The 15,923-nt window shown below is 43.5% G+C and overlaps 1 long non-coding RNA gene across 2 annotated transcripts in view; it reads left to right on the top strand.

Annotated features, from left to right (window-relative positions):
• LOC143816899 (uncharacterized) overlaps nucleotides 1-15,923 on the top strand; it is a 163,934-nt gene that overhangs the window by 89,574 nt on the left and 58,437 nt on the right. Inside the window, exon 3 of one of the 2 annotated variants that reach the window (XR_013224012.1) lies at nucleotides 11,631-11,683. The exons of the other annotated variant lie outside the window; for it this stretch is intronic. This is a non-coding gene — a long non-coding RNA (uncharacterized LOC143816899). The remainder of the gene's footprint in view (nucleotides 1-11,630; nucleotides 11,684-15,923) is intronic. 2 annotated transcript variants of the gene reach the window in all.

The following is a 15,923-nucleotide window of genomic DNA, read 5'->3' on the forward strand; positions in this document are numbered from 1 at the left end:
GGGCTTATTTTTTGCGGGACGAGATGTACTTTTGAACTATGCCATTGGTTTTACCATGCCATGTAACAGAAAACAGGAAAAAAATTCCAAGTGCGATGAAATTGCAAAAAAAGTGCAATCTCACACTTGTTTTTTGTTTGGCTTTTTTGCTAGGTTCACTAAATGCTGAAACTGACCTGCCATTATGATTTTCCAGGTCATTATGAGTTCATAGACACCAAACATGTATAGGTTCTCTTTTATCTAAGTGGTAAACAAAATTCCAAAGTTTGCTAAAAAAAAAAAAAAAAAAATTGCGCCATTTTCCGATACCCATAGCGTCTCCAATTTTCGTGATCTTGGGATGGGTGAGGGCTTATTTTTTGCGTGCCGAGCTGGCGTTTTTAATGATACCATTTTCGTACAGATACGTTCTTTTGATCGCCCGTTATTGCATTTTAATGCAATGTCGTGGAGACCAAAAAAATGTAATTTGGGCGTTTTGATTTTTTTTCTCGCTATGCCATTTAGCGATCAGGTTAATCCTTTGCTTTTATTGATAGATCGGGCGATTATGAATGCGGCGATACCAAATATGTGTAGGTTTAATTTTTTTTATTGTTTTATTTTGATTGGGGAGAAAGGGGGGTGATTTGAACTTTTATATATTTTTTATTTTTTTCATATTTTTAAACACTTTTTTTTTACTTTTGCCATGCTTCAATAGAATCCATAGGAGGCTATAAGCATGCACTACACGATCAGCTCTGCTACATAGAGGTGAAGCACAGATCACCTCTATGTAGCAGAAATGCAGGTGTACTTTGAACGCCGACCACAGGGTGGCGCTCAAAGCAATCGGCCATCAACAACCATAGAGGTCTCAAGGAGACCTCTGGTTGTCATGGCAATGCACCGCTGACCCCCGATCATGTGACAGGGACGCGCGCGCGGCAGGAAGCGCTAGTTAAATGCCGCTGTCAGCGTTTGACGGCGGCATTTAACTAGTTAATGGGCGCGGGCGGATCGTGATTCTGCTCACGCTCATTGTGTGCACATGTCAGCTGTACAAAACAGCTGACATGTCGTGGCTTTGAGGTGGGCTCACCGCCGGAGCCCACCTCAAAGCAGGGGATCTGCCAGCTGACGTACTATTCCATCAGCTGGCAGAAAGGGGTTAAAAGTCTCCTGTTTGCTTTGTGTTATTTTATTGTTGAGGGTATGGTCCCAGTTTATGTCATTAAGATTTTTTAAATGAAAATTTTAGGGTTTTTGTAACCCCTCTACTAAACATCTTACTAAAGAATAAGTGAAAACCTACTATTTTGTGATCATTATTACCCAAGTGACATCAACCTGTCCATTTGATATTCTGACAGGCCCACTGGTTAAAATTTGGTCTAGAGGTGCATCTCTCTTGTTGGGTCCTGCACCAGTGATGAAAGATAATTGTCTTTTGCTATTGTCAAAAACTTGTTTGTTTGTACAGATGAACGAGGCACCTTCAGGTATCTTGAAATTGTACCCAAGGATGAGCCAGACTTGTGCAAGTCCACAATTCTCTTCCTGATATATTGGCTGATTTCTTTAGACTTTCCCATGATGCTACAGAAACAAGTAGTGTGTTTCAGGTGTGCATTAAAATACATCCACAGATGTGTCTCTAATTAACTCAGATGTTGCCAAAAAAACTATCAGCAGCTTTCAAACACTTGATATCAGCATATGAGCAGTCCAGAATTGCTTAAAGGCATAGTCATCTTAGTGTATGTAAACTTTTGACTTTGCAGTAAGTAATAAAATGCCTTAAAACATTCTCTCTCTCATTATTCTGGCATTTGCCAAATATTAATAATTATGGTAATCCTAATTGACCTAAAACGGGAAAGGTTTATTCTGATTTCATGTCAGATATTGAGAAAAACATGCATATGTGCCTTTTTATATAGTGTATGGAAACTTCTGATTTCAACTGTACCTTTAATATCCAAGGTTATACAAAATCCATGTCACCCATATAACTCTCCTTAACCCCCTATTTTTAAAGTCAGGTATAGACACGTCTGGGTAATAACCTTGTTTCATCTAAGACTTTTCTTGCCAAACATATGTCAACCTCCTGATCTGTTATATGTATAACAGAGAGTAATATTGGGCTTAACTGCCTGAAACATTTACTCCATAATTTTACTAATGCAATATAAATAACAATGCTATATGGTATAGTGGGACAAACTTGTGACTATTAGCTGTGCAGGTGCACTGTAGTATGCAAATAGCTTGAATAAAAAGGATGACAAGATACTTACTTAAAGTTGTTTTTCAGCCACCCCAGGTGTGTAAAAAAACATTGTATAGTACTAAGAAGTTTTGGAATGATTTATTTGTCTTCCAAAACTCTCAGACATGTTGTGTGTAGTCAAGTCTGGAAGAAAAAAAAATCTTGCACGGAATTGCAAATTCTACAGAATTTATACCAAGTTTAGATTTTTTACTTTCTTGTACATCTCACCAAACTTTCTTGTTGGCATTACCAGTTCTGTAGTGAGCATCATCAAGTTTATAATGCCTTGAAATATTTATATAACAGCATATATTTAGAGACCATGTATGAGCTTCAGCTCCTGGTTGGGGTACACCATATTCTAAGAAGTGTCTAGGCTTTGGGGAACTACATACTACCATTCTGTCAAATCTATGCTTACCCAAAATGAAATAGGCAATTGTGGGGACGGGGTTGCATGGTGCCACTTCCCACAGCTACTTAGTCAACATATTCCTCTGCATTGTACACACTTTGAAGGAGGAAAAAAATCTTGTTGAATGCTTGCTGGGAGAAAACAGAAAAATTTTGGCACATGTCCCAACTTCTCTAGTATTTGTCACATAGAGTGACGGCAGACTTTTAGTTTAAAACTGGACCGCTTCCCTTTAATGGTCAAACAGTTTATGTAGCTACATAGACATATTTTATTTCAGTGTACAATTATTAGTAGATACCTCTTGTTGATTTATATAATAATTTTTGAATACAACAGAAAAGTAGGAGATTATTCTATATGTTGTCACACATTTCAACCAGTAGGCCTCTATATAAAGATTAGTTATTTTATCCCATTTAGTCATTTTTAAATCGCAGCTTTTATATTATCAAAGAACATGGAATTAATGTGCCAATGCAAAGCTATGTTCTCACCCCCTATTGACACCCACCCACTTCACCCGTCTGTTCTCATTCATACCCAGTGTTTGCTGTTTTTGTGGCTCATCTAACTGTGTACATAGTATGGGATTTTGCGTTTATTTCAATATCTGTATTGTATCACTCATATCTGCAAATTGCATGAATGTCTAATGCGTTTCATTCTGACAGACACTGAGCATCTTTTCTTTTCTTATTTAATTTCACTTCATGCTACATAAATAGAATCTGTCACCAAGTTTTTGCCATTTAATCAATGAGTTGCATAATCTCGAGGTAGAGATCATATTGAGGGAGACACGTATAGGTCCAAGAAGTTTTTGAGAACTTTAAAAATTTTAAACAAAAAGGATAGATCCTGAAGAACCCCTTTCAGAAGTAGGGTAACTAATGATATTATCAGTGATTTTCTAATATATTTCTAACTGAAGTGCTCCTGCTGCAGGCAAATATGATACAAAAGTATAGTAGTGCTGCCCGTCCGGAGACTCATTAATAATGCAGTGTGGTCTGGATTTTTTCCTGATGTGTTAAAATGGAAAATGAATGAAAGAACTTGCCTACACCAGTAAAATTATAGCTGTTACTACATCACATTTCCATTAGATATGCTATTGTCAAATAGTTTTAGAAGCTTCTAACAGAAAGAAGTTATACACCTCTTTGTAAGTACTGGCCTTATACAAGTGCTTCTTACAAAATTAGAATTTCATCAAAAGGTTAATTTATTTCAGTTCTTCAATACAAAAATGTGAAATTCATATATTATACAGAGTCATTTCAGAGTGATCTATTTCAAGTGTTTATTTCTGTTAATGTTGATGATTATCGCTTACAGCCAATGAAAACCCAAAAGTCTTTATCTTAGTAAATTAGAATTAACCAAAAACACCTACAAAGGCTTCCTAAGCATTTAAAAATGTCCCTTAGTCTGTTTCAGTAGGCTCCACAATCATAGGGAAGACTGCTGACTTGATAGATGTCCAGAAGGCAGTAATTGACACACTTCACAAGGAGGGCAAGCCACAAAAGGTCATTGCTAAGGAAGCTGGCTGTTCGCAGAGTGCTCATCCAAGTATATTAATGGAAAGTTGAGTGGAAGGAAAAAGTGTGGTAGAAAAAGGTGCACAAGCAATTGGGATAACTGCAGCCTTGAAAGGATTGTTAAAAAAAGGCCATTCAAAAATTTGGGGGAGATTCACAAGGTGTGGAATGCTGCTGGAGTCATTGCTTCAAGAGCCACCACACACAGAGGTATCCAGGACATGTGCTATAAGTGTTGCATTCCTTGAATCAAGCTACTCATGACCAATAGACAGTGCTAGGAGCATCTTACCTGAGCCAAGGAGAAAAAGAACTGTACTGTTGCTCAGTGGTCCAAGGTGTTGTTTTCAGATGAAAGTAAATTTTGCATTTCATTTGGAAATCAAGGTCCCAGAGTCTGGAGGAAGAGTGGAGAGGCACACAATCCAAGCTGCTTGAGGTCTAGTGTGAAGTTTCCACAATCAATGATGGTTTGGGGAGCCATGTCATCTGCTGGTTTAGGTCCACTGTGTTTTATCAAGACCAAAGTCAGCACAGCCATCTACCAGGAAATTTTAGAGCACTTCATGCTTCTCTCTACCGACAAGCTTTTTGGAGATGGAAATGTCATTTTCCAGCAGGACTTGGCACCTGTCCACACTGCCAAAAGTACCAATACCTGGTTTAAAAAAAAACACTATCACTGTGATTGATTGGCCAGGAAACTCGCCTGACCTAAACCCCATAGAGAATCTATGTGGTATTGTCAAGAGGAAGATGAGAGACACCAGATCCAACAATGCAGATGAGCTGAAGGCTGCTATTAAAGCAACCTGGGCTTCCATAACACCTCAAGAATGCCACAGGTTGATTGCCTCCATGCCAGGCTGCATTGATGCAGTAATTGATGCAAAAGGAGCCCCGACCAAGTATTGAGTGCATTTACTGAATATACATTTCAGTAGACCAATATTTCGGATTTTAAAATCATTTTTTAAGCTAATTTAATTCTAATTTAATGAGATAATGACTTTTTGGGTTTCATTCGCTGTAAACTATAATCATCAACATTAACAGAAAAAAACACTTGAAATAGATCACTCTGTTTGGGATATTCTTTGTTTGTACCATATTTTTCGGACTACAAGACGCACTTTCCCCCCCCCCCAAAAAAAGGGGGGAAAATGGGGGGTGCGTCTAATAGTCGCAATACAGGCTTACCGTGGCGGCAGAGGTACGGTGGCAGAGGTGTGGTGGCAGAGGTGCGGCGGCAGACGTGCAGGGATGAGGAGGCGCAGTGAGCGGGGTCCCTTTCCCCGGTGAGGTGATGCAGCAGCCCGGTAAGCAGCAGAGCCGGGTGAATCCTGTTGTTAGCGGTGGTGGCGGCCATCTTCCGGAGGCCGCGCGTGCGCAGATGGAGCGCTCTGCTTCCCGGGGCTTCAGGAAAATGGCCGCGGGATGCCGCGCGTGCGCAGATGGGGATCGCGGCGGCCATTTTCCTGAAGCCCCGGGAAGCAGAGCGCTTCATCTGCGCACCCGCGGCCTCGGGAAGATGGCCGCCACCACCGCTAACAACAGTATTCACCCGGCTCTGCTGCTTACCGGGCTGCTGCATCACCTCACCGGGGAAAGGGACCCCTCTGACGCCATACCTCTCACTGCGCCTCCTCATTAGTGTTGAGCATTCCGATACCGCAAGTATCGGATATCGGCCGATATTTGCTGTATCGGAATTCCGATACCGAGATCCGATACTTTTGTGGTATCGGGTATCGGTATCGAAACAACATTAATGTGTAAAATAAAGAATTAAAATAAAAAATATTGCTATACTCACCTCTCCGACGCAGCCTGGACCTCACCGAGGGAACCGGCAGCGTTCTTTGCTTAAAATGCGCGCTTTTCCTTCCTTCCGTTACGTCACGGCTTCTGATTGGTCGCGTGCCGCCCATGTGGCCGCGACACGACCAATCACAGCAAGCCGTGACGTAATTTTCAGGTCCTTCTAGGCATTCAGTATTTTAAAATTACGTTCCGGCTTTGTGATTGGTCGCGTCGCGGTCACATGGGCGACGCGACCAATCACAAGCCGTGACGTCACGGGAGGCTGGACACGCGCGCATTTTAAAATGCGCGCGTGTCCTGCCTCCCGTGACGTCCCGGCTTGTGATTGGTCGCGTCGCCCATGTGGCCGCGACGCAACCAATCACAGCAAGCCGTGACGTAATTTTAGGTCCTTCAGGATTTTAAAATTACGTTCTGGCTTGTGATTGGTCGCGTCGCGGTCACATGGGCGACGCGACCAATCACAAGCCGTGACATCACGGGAGGCAGGACACGCGCGCAAATGCATATTTTAATATATGGAGGACTATGAGGAGTGTATTATACTATATGGAGGACTATGGGAAGTGTATAATACTATATGGAGGACTATGAGGAGTGTATTATACTATATGGAGGACTATGGGGCAGATTATATTATATGGAGGACTATGGGGTGTGCATTTTACAATATGGAGGACTATGGTTCACATTATAATATATGGAGGACTATGGGGTGTATTATACTAAACAAGCAAAATGCTGCATATCCATTGGGTGATTGGATTGTTTATGCCGGAATAAAAATCATTGTTCTCAGCAGGACGTCGCCGGTGTAAACTGTAGATGTGCTGCTGATAACATGATACTGTATGGTGATCTGTTAGTGATCTATTAGTGATCGTTCTGTCCCCTTCATTCTTTCTCAGACGGTGGAAAGAGGCCGTGAAACAAGCGTCCAACGACTTCAGTATTGTCGATCACACTCGTTTAGCGGCCTGAGATCATGTATGTAAATACAACCGAAATGCTTCTGTATGATGTGCAATATGTTAGCATTTGGGGCCCCATTTTAATCTTTGCCTAGGGCCCCACTTTGCCTAAAACCGGCCCTGGTTACCCTATGGGGCAGTGCAGATCTGCGATTGTTTTCTCATGCCGATTAGGCAGCATGTTGTGAATGCTTTCTAGAATCAGATTGCCCACACTCATACAAGTCTATCGGCGTGTGTGAAACAGCGGACTGCACTCAGATGTCATTCGATGTCATCCAAGTGCAGTCCGATTACAGCAGATGCCATTAATGGAGGGAAAGGAGAAATTACTTTCTCTGTCTCCTCTATATCAGTGCTGCGATTCTCTCATGCGAGAGAATCGGGAGGACAGCGTGACACAGACAGTCTGCAGATCGGTGACAACACTGAGTTGCAGAAAAGAACTGTGCAGGACACCGGAAAGAGCAGCAGTAGGTGAGTATATTAATACACACACTGCATTACATGAATATATACACACATTTAATAAAAATAATAGTGATAAGAGTTTCTACAATGAACATTTTACAATTTGAGAGATTTAGATTTGGAAAAAGAGGTGCATCATAGGAACAGTGTGCACTGCTAGCACACTGATTTTCCCCAAGTTCCCTATAAAGAAGAATGGTGTAACTTTTGGACAAATTAATCTGCTCGGCATAATTCAGAAGCCCCATCTGACATAGTTGTATGTGTTGCAAAAAGTAGTGCAAAAACTCAATCTGCCACCAGAAAAAACACTATTAAACTGCAGATACGGGTTAATCTGAAGCTTAATAACAGCCCTGATGCAGAGCCAGTGTCAGTCAGGGCTGGGGGCGCAGTCACAGCCCCCACTCTGTATACTGAGAGTGTTTACTGAACCTGCGCTGCTGCCGCCCCATGACTGAAACAAGAATGCTACCGGGAGGAATAAAGTTAATTTCCTCCTGGCAAAATTTGGCCAAATTTAGGTCTAGGTTAATAATGCTATCAACCTGCAGAAGAATATAAGCCATGAAAAAGACCTTTACCAAAAGCCTGAGCAACAAGTTTTTGGTGTTTTTTTTATTTTTTTGACAAAACCTAGGCTTCCAAGTTTCTTTAAAGAGAACCTGTCACCAGGTTTGACCGATATGAGATAAGACCACTGCCTTTCAGGCTTGATATATCACATTCTATAATGCTGTATATCTGCCCCCGACCTGCAAGACAAGAAAAACACTATTTATTATACTCACCTGCGTTGCATGGCGGTCCAGTCAGAGGGGTGTTGCTGGTCTTCGTCCGGCACCTCCCTTCTTCTTTCAATGCCGTCCTCCTTCTTGCATCGTGTGGATGTCTTGTCCCTATGTCATCCACACAGTCTTCCTTGTGTCGTGCTCTTGCGCAGGCGTACCTTTTTGTCCTGAGCAGAGCAAAGTACTGCACTATACAGGCATCGGGAACGGTCAAAGAGCCTTTATCAAGGCGTGCACAATTATTAGGCAGCTTGTTTTCTTCAGGCAAAATGGGCCAAAAAAGAAGTTTGACTGACTATGAAAAATCAAAAATCGTTGAAAGTCTTGCAGGATGCAGCCAGCACTCCTGAAACTACTAAGATATTGGAGCGTGATCACAGAACCATTAAGAGTTTTGTTACAAATTGTGAATACAGTCAAAAAACGTGTTAAGAACAAAAAGACACACATTAACTGTAAAAGGTTTCAGAAGAATCAAACATGAAGCGACCAGGAGTGCTGGCATCCACAGTGCTGGCATATTCTGCAACTTCCCTGGAGGCCCAGAAGTACAAGGTGTTCAGTGCTCAGAGACATGGCCAAGATAAGGAAGGTTGAAACCTGACCACAACTGAGCAAGACACAGAAGTGGAAATGTGAAGACTGGGCCAAGAAATATTTGAAGACAGATTTTTCAAAGGTTTTATGGACTGATGAGATAAGAATGACTCTTGATGGGCTAGAGAGATGTGTTTGTGATTGTATCACTAAGGGTATGTTCCCATGGTCAGTAAACGCTGAGGATTGGACGCTGCGTTCATCCGCAGCATCCAACCCGCAGCGGCCAGATGTTACAGCATAGTGGATGGGATTTGAAGAAATCCGATCTCCACTTTGCTTGCAGGGATGCCTCTGGCTTCCCCGCGGTACGGACATGGGGCACACCTTTTAAGACCTCAGAATGTCAATTTATCTTGCGGAGATGCTCAGTCTCCGCAAGATAAATTTCCCGTCCAATGAATTGGATACGGTGATTCTGCACGGTTCAGTGAACACATGCGGAATCACCTGCGGTCAAAAGCCGGCAGCGCTTTGGACGCAGCGGACATGTGCTGCGGCCAAAGCGCTGCCTAATACTGAACGTGGGAACATATCCTAATGGGCACAGACCTCCACTTCAATTCAAACACCAGCAAGTGGAGATGAGGTTCTGCTATGGATTGGTATTATTAATGATGAGCAAGATGAGCTTTTTTGGTTTGAAGATGGACTCAAAATCAACTCCCAAACCTACTGCAGTTTTTTAGAAGACACATTCTTCAAGCAGTGGTACAGGACAAAGTCTGCATCTTCCAAGAAAATCATGATTTTTATGCAGGACAATGCTTAATCGCATCCATGGAAGTACTACTCTCCACTGGGACTGCAAGAATAACTTCTGTATTTTGGCATTAAAAAAAAATCAAAAACCCAAATAAAAATCGCATCACAATGGCATGTATGATTTAGCCAAAAATCGATTGGAAAATAGAGGGAAATAACCTATTCGTTTTCATATAAACATATTTCATAATGTTGGATGCAGCACCTAATGCATTTTACAGACAGACTTTACTTTGTAAGTACATTTCCTGCTCTATGTACAATTAGGATCCTCTAGGGAGCAAAGAAGCTGATTCAGATCAACAGACCAGTGAGGACAAGGCCAGCCACATATACAGCAGAAAGACTACTTTGTGTGAAACACCTGGCTTTCCTCTGGAAATGACCTAAGTGCTGAATTTCCAGATGTAAAATGTACTGAACCCAGACGTATATTGTCTGCAGTGATGAAGCATTGCCTACGTATAGGGGAGTATGAAGCAGGGTAGGGAGAAAACACAAATGGATTCCACAAAGTTGCTTCCTAAATATTTAATGCTGTATTGCTGGCACTGTCAGCAGATTTATACCCTGCCCAAGTCCATTAATGCTCTCATCATGACAGTATGATCATACAACACACTTGGTAGTTATTGCACAGAATGCAGAAGATAGGAAGTGGTTATATGTCTTATGTACAGCAGTTTATATTACACCTTATATATCGTTATTATTGGGCTGGAAGATTACATGATAGGCTCCACTTAAAAGGCTTGCGCAGGCATACTGTCCTACCTGACATGTGTAGAGGCATCGCTGCATGCTGAACTGTAAATTGCCAAGGCAGCTGTCCGACACCCAACAAGTATTGTGCTTGCTCCAAAGTCCGTGAAAAGGTGGCACCGAAAAATTTCTTATTCTTTATTTCATATCCTTAAAACATTGAGGCAGGGAGGTAGTGTAGACACTGCTTGAACGACGGCTGTTTTGTGCTTATTGTGCTTTAACAGGTCCTGTGCAGGAAGCGCAAAATGACCGTCATCCATCCAGTCTCTACACTGTCTCCCTGCCTCAATGTTTTAAGGATATGAAATAACAGATTTTTTTATAAATAGTGAGTGCCATCTTTTTTCTTCTCATGGACTTTATTGTATACACTATTTTGCTGTTGAGCACCCAGATTCCCACTGTGTCAACTAGCTGGCAATAGAGGCCTGAATTTTGGTGCTGTTTTTTTCTCCCTGTTATGATTGTGCTTACTCCCATTAATCGAATAGGACCTTTGAGATGTCTTCATTTCTGTAAATACTGAATCTAGAAACCCTGACAAAAACCTTGGATCCAGGGCCGGACTGAGAAGGAAATTCAGCCGTCATTTGAATGTACACAGGTAGATGCAGCCCCCATGGTCACTTACCCAGCTGGGGTCTTTATTACAAATATGACATTTACTGCAAGACTAATAGTGTCAATAATATTGCTATACAAGATTAATAAGGTCCACATAGTAATGGAATGCCATAATGCTGATCATAACTGAAGACCACAGTACCAAGACCAATATTTCCATCAATGATGCAATGTTACCAACTTATACTGCAGTAATAAAACCACCATACTGATCAAAAAATGGAAGCTATCAGGCGTTTCATGTTGCCCATCTTGTAGGCACATGATTGCAGCCAGGAATATGATTCGCTGAAATGCTCTGGCGTTTCAGAGAAAATATACTTTGACAATACAACCAGCAGCAGCGCTGGGAAGAACCGGACAAATCTTCAAAGAGTATTTTTTTCTGAAATGGCCGAGCATTCCAGAGAGTAATAATAATCCAGGCTGTGATTAATGCTGCCCGCGATTCCGGCATCATAAGTCGTCTGACAAGTTACCGTTAAACAAAGCTGCTGAACTACCTCCTGAAAATGAAGATATAATCGTAAATCCAACGATTCACCAGTGACATTTTCACTGATAGTAGTCATTCACTTTCCATTTTTTTCCATTCAGCCCAGATCACCCTAACAACTCCCATCCATGGCTTGACACTGCAGAATGCCAAGGTAAGTCTAAGCATCCATTCAAATCACTGGCAGCACATGGATGTTTTTATCAATTAAAACAATTTTATTTTTTCAATTTTATTGTTTTCTGAAACTTACTTTTATAAATGCCTCATAGAGAACTGCCAAAAATATAACACGGACCACTATAGCCTACATATAAAGGAGGTTCATTCATTCATTCATTAAAACTGTCTAACAGCAATGGATCACAGCTCAGCTCCCATTTCTTAACCAGCGGTGGCTAAATGAAAAATTCACTGTAATAGTTTGCTAGTTGCTACAGGCAACAAGCGGAGTTTTACTGTTAAACAGTTTTAACACCTTTACCCCCGAAGGGAGCTTGCACATTAATGACAGGCCCATTTTTACCATTCTGACCACTATCACTTTATGTAGGACAAGGGTAACAGGAAAAAATGGACCCCAACATATGTTGTGTAATTTCTCCTGATCATGACGATACCCCATATGAGGGATAAAACCACTGTTTGGGCGCACAGCAGTGCTCTGAAGGGAAGGAGCGCCTTTTGACATTTTGAATGTACAATTTCCTTGAATCATTAGTGGACGTCATGTTCTGTTTGGAGAGCCTCTGATGTGCCTAAACAGTGGAAACCCTCCACAAGTGACCCCAATTTGGAAACTAGACCCCTCAAGGAATGTATTTAGATGTGTGGTGACTGGTGAGCACCTTGAACCCCCGGTGCTTCACAGAAGTTTATACCGTTGAGCCGTGAAAATAAAAAAATCACATTTTCCCCACAAAAATGTTATTTTAGCCCCAAATTTTGTATTTTCGTAAGGGTAACAGGAGAAATTGCAGCATACAATTTGTTGTGCAATTTCTCCTGAGTACGCCAATACCCAATATGTAGGGGAATACTACTTTTGAGGCACAGTGCAGAGCTCAGAAGGGAAGAGGCGCCATATTGAAGTTAAGATTTTGCTGGAATGGTTTGAGGGTGCCATATCACATTGGCATAGCCCCTGAGGTGCCAGAACAACATAAACCCCCTATATGTGAACTCATTTTACAAACTACAGTCCCCAATGAATTCATCTACGGGTGCAGTGATCATATTGACACCACATGTGCCTCACAGAATTTGATACCATTGAGCAGTGAAGAAAGAATAATTACATTTCTTCCACTAAAATGTTGTTTTAGCCCCAAGTTTTTAATTTTTCTAAGGGCTAATAGGACATTTTTTTACTGTGTGCTTATGTACTGTGCTGTGACGTCACTGTGTGCTTATGTACTACTAGCTGTTTCCAGCCAGCTAACGCTCAGCACGCTCATTGCTATCTAATTAACGCTGCTGGGTAATGTGTGGGGACGGAGCCTCGTGTGGTAATGTGTAGGGGCGTGATTATGCGTGGTAATGTGGTGGGGGGGTGGGATTATGTGTGGTGATGTGGTGGGGGGGCGGGATTATGTGTGGTGATGTGGTGGGGGGGCGGGATTATGTGTGGTGATGTGGTGGAGGGGTGGGATTATGTGTGGTAATGTGGTGGGGGGCAGGATTGTTTGTGGTAATGTGGTGGGGGCGGGATTATGTGTGGTGATGTGGTGGGGGGTGGGATTTTGTGGTGATGTGGTGGGGGGTAATTTGGTGGGGGGGAAAGATTATGTGTGGTAATGTGATGGGGGGCGGGATTATCTGTGGTAATATGGTGGGGCACGGGATTATGTGTGGTGATGCGGTGGGGGGGCGGGATTATGTGTGGTAATGTGGGGTCTGGATTATGTGTGGTGGGGGGTCTGGATTATGTGTGGTGGGGGGGGCGGAATTATGTGTGGTGGGGGGGCGGAATTATGTATGGTGATGTGGTGGGGGGATTATGTGTGATGTGGTGGGGGGGCGGGATTATTTGTTGTAATGGGTGGGGGGGCGGTAATGTGGTGGGGGGCAAGATTATGTGTGGTAATGTGGTGGGGCGGGATTATCTGTGGTAATGTGGTGGGAGGGCACGATTATGCGCGGTGACATGTGGGCGGGATTATGTGTGGGGGTGGGGTGGGGGGCGGGATTATGTGTGGTGATGGGGTGGGGGGGCGGGATTATGTGTGGTGATGTTTTGGGGGAGGAATTACGTGTGATGTGGGGGCGGGATTATGTGTGGTGATGTGGTGGAGGGGCGGGATTACGTATGGTGATTTATTATGTGTGGTGATATGGTGGGGGGGCGGGATTATGTGTGGTGGTATGGTGGGGGGGCGGGATTATGTGTGGTGAAGTGGTGGAGGGGCGGGATTATGTGTAATGTGGTAGGGGGCGGGATTATGTGTGGTGATGTGGTGGAGGGGCGGGATTACGTGTGGTGATGTGGTGGGGGGCCGGGATTACGTGTGGTGATGTGGTGGAGGGGTGGGATTATGTGTGGTAATGTGGTGGGGGGCGGTAATGTGGTGGGGGCAAGATTATCTGTGGTAATGTGGTGGGGGGTGGGATCATGCGTGGTGATGTGGGGGGCGGGATTATGTGTGGTGATGGGGTGGGGGGCGGGATTATGTGTGGTGATGGGGTGGGGGGGCGGGATTATGTGTGATGATGGGGTGGGGGGGCGGGATTATGTGTGGTGATGGGGTGGGGGGGCGGGATTATGTGTGGTGATGTTTTGGGGGGAGGGATTAAGTGTGATGTGGGGGCGGGATTATGTGTGGTGATGTGGTGGAGGGGCGGGATTATGTGTGGTGATCTGATGGGGGCGGGACTATCTGTGGTGATATGGTGGGGGGGTGGGATTATGTGTGGTGAAGTGGTGGAGGGGCAGGTGTCATGTTTCCCAATGGCAGGGAATTTGTCAACGTAACACGGGCAAAAACAGGACGAGCTCTAGGGTGATGGAACCTGAGCTGACCGCGATCCTGAACCTCAACACTCAACTAACAGTAGCCGGGGGACGTTCCTGGGGGGCCTCTAGACGTCTTGCGCCAGCCGGAGATCTAGCTTCCCCTATCAGAAGAATAACAGACCTCACTTGCCTCCAGAGAAATATTCCCACAGAGATAGCAGCCTCCCACATATAATGACGGTGAAAGGAGAGGAAGGCACAAACGTAGTTATGAAAACAGATTCAGCAAAATGAGGCCCGCTTAAGCTAGATAGCAGAGGATACAAAAGGTGAACTGCGCGGTCAGCTGAAAAACCCTTCAAAATACCATCCTGAAATTACTTGAACTCATGTGCCAACTCATGGTACATGAGTGGTAATTTCAGCCCACTAGAGCAACCAGCAGCAGAGAATTACATATCTGCAAGCTGGACTAAAAAACATGAAAGCAATCATGAAACAGGGAAATACAGACTTAGCTTGTCTTGAAGGCCTAGGAGCAGGTAACAGAGACACACACTGATACATTGATAGCCGGCAAGGGAATGACAGGAAAGCCAGGTTAAATAGGAAACACCCAGCCACTGATGGACAGGTGGAAACCAGAGACCGCAACCCACCAAAGTCACCCAGTACCAGTTGTAACCACCAGAGGGAGCCCAAAAACAGAATCCACAACAGGCAGGATTATGTGTGGTGATGTGGTAGGGGGCGGGATTATGTGTGGTGATGTGGTGGGGGGGCGGGATTATGGGTGTGGTGATGTGGTGGAGGGGTGGGATTATGTGTGGTAATGTGGGGGGCGGGATTATGTGTGGTAATGTGGGGGGGTGGGATTCTGTGGTAATGTAGTGGGGGGCAGGATTATGTGTGTGTAATGTGGGGGGCGGGATTGTGTGTGGTAATGTGGTAGGGGCGGGATTGCGTGTAATAATTATAGGGGATAACTCAGGATACTCTTTGCGTGGAACAAGACAACTACAGGACACAGTTTTATAAGTGGTAAAGTCTATATTATCACACCGTGATTCAAACAGGTGCAGAGAGAAACTCAAGTCCACAACACTTGGTGCAAATATCAAATGCAGCTCAGCAGTCTATAGGAAACTTCAGAGGAAAATGCAATCATGCAGAAAGTCTATGAAGCACAATTATTCTTGAGGATACTTGACACGAATAAGTCCTTGCTTAGTCCAAACACAGATAGATAAGCTTATAAGGCAGTTCAAATAATATCTTAGCTCAACCAGGGAGGTCTGGGTAATAGTCTCAGGTTCTTGCAGAGCAGAAACAGCTTACATGTCCAGCAAATGCAGATGGAAGTAAACATGAGCAGCAGATGAAGGAGGATTACTGGAACTGGTGTATGCAGCAGGAACTCAGAGCAGAGTAGCAGGATCAC

Source organism: Ranitomeya variabilis, chromosome 3 (genome assembly GCF_051348905.1).
Source record: "Ranitomeya variabilis isolate aRanVar5 chromosome 3, aRanVar5.hap1, whole genome shotgun sequence".
Classification (NCBI taxonomy): domain Eukaryota; kingdom Metazoa; phylum Chordata; class Amphibia; order Anura; family Dendrobatidae; genus Ranitomeya; species Ranitomeya variabilis.